At 33.2% G+C, this 5155-nt stretch overlaps 1 pseudogene; it reads left to right on the forward strand.

Annotated features, from left to right (window-relative positions):
* Positions 1-2761: 2761 nt before the first annotated feature.
* LOC102881211 lies at positions 2762-4493 on the forward strand (annotated as a pseudogene).
* Positions 4494-5155: the final 662 nt, after the last annotated feature.

The following is a 5155-nucleotide window of genomic DNA, read 5'->3' on the forward strand; positions in this document are numbered from 1 at the left end:
CAGAGAAATATTAGTACAGTGCATTTATACTCTACTAACATAGATTATTTTTTGTCAGTGGAAACATCTACTTGCCTTCAGTTTCTACAGACACATACTTAGGCATTTTATTAAACAATTACATTAGGTTTCTTGATGATCTTCTTTAATCAGTCCTATTTTTCATTATTTATAATTTCAGATTACTTTATTTTTATATTAAACTCTAGGTACCAAAGAAATCTGAAGGATGAAAATTAGTATCATAAAATCGTGAATGTTATGAATTTTATTTAAACTCCCACAGTTGTTATACAATATAATATTGCTTCTCTATTGACATGTTGTAAGGTATACAGATGTGTACTCTTGCTGTAGGCTATATTTTGTACCCCTTATTTTTTGGAGGGAGATTGCCTAAACAATATGAACATAATTCAGCATTTTTAATGCATTTCTCATATTTTATTAAGATTTGACATCATTGCATGCAATAAAACCAGACTTGACTTTTTATAAATTAACTCAAAATTCTTTAGAGGAACATACATCATGTATATCATTCCTATTAACTAAAAGGGTAAACTTGCTTCCAAATTGGAATGCACTGACATATAAGGAAGAAAAAGCTGGGTTCTAAGACTTGTGTTCTGTCACTGACTTGCCCTGTAATTTTGAGTTAACGCTGTAAACTGAGTCTTTTTTCTCATTGACAAAGAGTTATTGGACTAGATGTCTTATGAGATCATTTAAATGAATGAACACGGTTGTGTACCAGTAAAACTTTATTAACAAAACAGTCAGAAGGCTAGGTTTGGTCAATGGCCTATAGTTTACCACCTCCTAATTTAGAAGATAGTATTGTTGAAGCTAATATACTTTTATGGAATCACAGAAGATATTGTGGAAATAGGTTTTAAATAAAACACAATTAGAAATAATGAAAGAGTGGCACTGTTGAATTTTTCTCTTTTAGGCTTAAATTAATTAAACAGGAAATACCACAAGATAAGGCCATATTATACTTTAATTCCTGGTGGAGCTCTTGGAAATCTATTATGCACCAAGATTGGATATATAAAGAAGTATATGCGTAAGAAAATTTGTTATTCAAATTGGGCAAAATGAACATCTCATTTCTATTAAGTAGGAACAAATAGAATTTTTTTTAAAATGTAGCTTAGCTGAACTAAATCTAAAAAATCTATGTGCAAACAATTTTTTCAACTGTTGCAGTTCTTTCCTCCACATAAGGCACATTTTATTGCTTTAAGCAGTAAAATCAAGCAGGGATATTTACCATTGGCCAGATTGTGTTGAGATTCACATATATCATATCATTTATTTAACACAATAATAACACTACAAAGTTTGTGATAATATTTTTCAAGTGAGGAAACTGTACTTCAGATGGCTCAGTTAATAAGTATATGTATAGTCAATTTCAGAACTATGTATAACGTCAAAGTCCATGTTCTTAACTATTATACATCTTTCAAGCTTATCACCATTTCTCCTTCAGATATCACCAATCTTATTTTTTGTTTTGTTCTTAGTTGGTCAAATATGAAATGCTGAGGAAAAAATATAGCAATATTTAATCATATTTTCAAAACCTAGAGGAAAAAAACCTAGAAATAATTCAAGTAATTCACAGGTAAAAGCCCTTCTACGTTTTTCTCATAGATATTAGGCAACATCCTTTTTACCAACCATCAGTTGTGTTGATGGTGGTTTCTTTGACAGTGAAAGACTGTACTGGCTTTTCCTTTGTTCCTCTCTCACTCTAACCACTTTCTCACCCATGATCTCTGGGATTACCTCCCAAATAAACTACCTGTACACGAGTCTGTGTCTCAGGTACCATTCTTGAGGGAAAATCAAGCTAAGACACAACTATTTTAGGTAGCTCCCTCTAAGCACTCTCAATCCCCACACTGCCTTAGATATTCTTCCTGGGCATTCTCAAAGCACTCATGACTTTGTTAATAAAAACCTAAGATAAATTTACATAGTTTAAACTTACCTAGTAACTGATTGCTGTTAGAAGATATCTTACAACTACTATAATTTTATTAGTTCTCTCTTTTTTTGACCTTTTGCTGTATATATAGACTATACAATACATGAGCCCTTCATGTATTTCCTGACATTTGATCTTTCATCTGTCTTTGCTTCGCATTCTCAAATAATTAGTGAGGCATAGAAGGGCTGGAGCTTGCCTTACAATTTTCTTTCTATTTCTAATATTTAATACTCACCAAGTAACTGCAGGGCATTAGATACTGACTCAGTGGTGTTTCATAGTTCTCTAAGAAGCTACATAGTCCTTGAGAATGGAACACACATTTTCAGCTCAGAATTAAAACAGGAAGTTTCTTTTTATGCCATATAAAGTTGAAAATTCTCCTTTGTAACTATGTCAATGATATTTAGAACAAAATATATAACCTTAAAAGAGTTGGTACAGCAACACATCCATTTCTACTGACAAGCCGAGAGGTAGTTACTCTTTTGCACTGTGTTGTAGTAGGAAGCAGAGTGTTCCACTGAAGTTAATTGATTTAAAAGTCACTACTTAATGTATTAGTAGAGACTTAAGTAAAATCTAGGGACTCACTTTTTTTATTGCCTTGAAGCAACAATTGTACATGGAAATCATGTGTAAATCAAAGAAGGAAGAAGCAAGCAGATTCCTAGCACTTTCAGCAAATAAAGGTAAGTCTGTGTACATTAAGCTGTCACAAATGAAAGCACATGGAGAATGGAAAGCTTTTGCCTCATGAATTGTGTAAAGGAGCTTAGTGGGAGCAGTAACCTCAGCTACATTCAGACAATGGCAGAGTCAGATAGGGTGGTCAGGTACACAATGTGATGAGAGTAGATAATTCATAGACACAGACAATTGCTAATATCTAAAATAATTACATTATATATTTTGTGAACTCAGTTCATTTCATTTTTAGTGATTTAATTTTTAAATTAAAACTATCCAACTAAAAAAAAGAATGAAAAGCACAGCCTCATATAGTTCTGTAAGAATGTGCTATATTTAATCTAGCTTTCAATTTTGAGAAAAGTTTTTACTCAATAAACAGTTTGTGCAAAGAACAGTATCTGAAGAATTCAAAACATACTTTTATAAACAGGTTATGTCTGAAATTTTCCACCCAGAAATAATTGGTGAGACATAATTTTAAGAGACATTAGCTTTGGAGAATTAATAAGAAATCGTATTTTATAATTACCAATGTAAGGAGCAGTTAGAAAAGTTGTTCTTAACCCTTACTTCTACCATCACACACATGATGACTAAGTCACCTGAGCCACTATTTCCATAGGCATCATTAAATTTTGCTACATAATTTAAATGAATGTCAGTAATAATCATGGACTATTACCTTCAACATATATAAGATAAGCTATGATGTGATCCCTTTTTTACTACTGGTGAAGACAGATTTGAAATGAGGAGTGTAAACAATTCATACACTTTCTTTTTGCATTATTAAGCCATTCTTTTTTGCATGTGAAGGGGACCAAAGTTTTGCCTCCCCCAAATGTGCCTTCTAGGATAGTGATTTTAAGCTGGTTATTAAGAAACAAAAGACTCCAAAAGAAACTCTGACCCTCCCTTTCTTTCCCTCAGAGATTAAGATAGAAAGGCCGCTCCAGAAAGGGTTGTTAGCATATTCACCTTAGCATTAGATAGGGAAGATCCACGCAGGGTCCTGTTAGTTAGATTCCCTTCTGTGTCCTTTGTTTCTGAGTTGCCTATCAGGAATTTGTTTACCATGTGTTTCTATGTGTTTTGGCTACCTGTAAATTGCCTATCTCTCTCTCAAAATCCCAGACACCTGCCCTGCTCTCTCCTTTCTCCATATAAACCTCAACTGCCCAATGCCTCTTTGAGAGTCTCATTCTTATGGCACTCCCAAATGTGCATGCATATAATAAACTTTGGACATTTAATTTTAACCCAGCTAGAAGAACTTAGAAGGTGGGAGGAAAATGATTTTTTTAGCCCCTACACATACCTCTCAATTAACATTTGTGTACCATAAAGCTTTCAAATATTATTTGAAAATTAATCCAAAATGACAAATGTCATGGAATTTTCATAATAATAATGTGAGGACAAGGATAATTCCATACTATGGGGTTTAATACAAAACTACATTTAAAAATATAAAAATAGATCCTTCCCCTTCCCAGCGCACCCAGTGGCACACTAGTATCCAAAGCCAAAAAGTTTGTTACCAAAGATGATGAATGCTGACATGGATCCAGTTGATGCTGAAAATCAGGTGGAACTGGAGGAGAAAACACAACTTATTAATCAAGTGTTGGAACTCCAACACACACTTGAAGATCTCTCCGTAAGAGTAGATGCAGTTAAGGAAGTAAATCTGAAGCTAAAATCAGAAAACCAAGTTCTTGGACAATATATAGAAAACCTCGTGTCAGCCTCTAGTGTTTTTCAAATGACTGACACAAAAAGCAAAAGAAAGTAAGGAATAGCTGTCCCTTCTGTCTATGAAGTTGCTGCTGATCTTTTTTTCTTTAAATGTTAGATAGATTCCAGGAGTTAAAGTACTTTTGTTCGTGACTTCATTTACTGTTTATCATGATAATGTCGGATCTAGGCAAAATTTAGAGCATAACAGAAGACTTCCATAAGTTTGTGTATTATGTTAGTCTATGAAAATGTGAAAATGTATTGTAGAGACTTTATAATTAGAAATGCATATATTTATGAAATTTGATAATGTTTTATCAAGGTTGCTTTGATTTATAGATTTAGCACTGTCTTTTATTCTAGGCATAGTTAGGAGATACAAGAAAATAATCATCAGGTTGTGAAAGTGACCAAAATCATGTACTAAATGCACAGTTTTATGTACTCTGTCCACCATCTTGTGCCTCTTCTCCATTTGCTTCTTCTTTCCCATTTCCCTTCCCCCAAAGGAAAAAATTGGTTTCCCATTTGTAAAAGTAATTTCAGTAGTTAATCATCTGGAGAGTAACCTGAACTCTAATTATTGAAACTTAACCAAAATAAGATATTTTTTCAGTTAGGGCTTGTTATTTGTTAGTCGTACACCCACATAACGATGTTTGAGTCACTAACAGACTGCAGATATGATGGGTGGTATACCGTATAGCTAAGGTGTAT

This window comes from Pteropus alecto, unplaced genomic scaffold (genome assembly GCF_000325575.1).
Source record: "Pteropus alecto unplaced genomic scaffold, ASM32557v1 scaffold155, whole genome shotgun sequence".
Classification (NCBI taxonomy): Eukaryota; Metazoa; Chordata; class Mammalia; order Chiroptera; family Pteropodidae; genus Pteropus; species Pteropus alecto.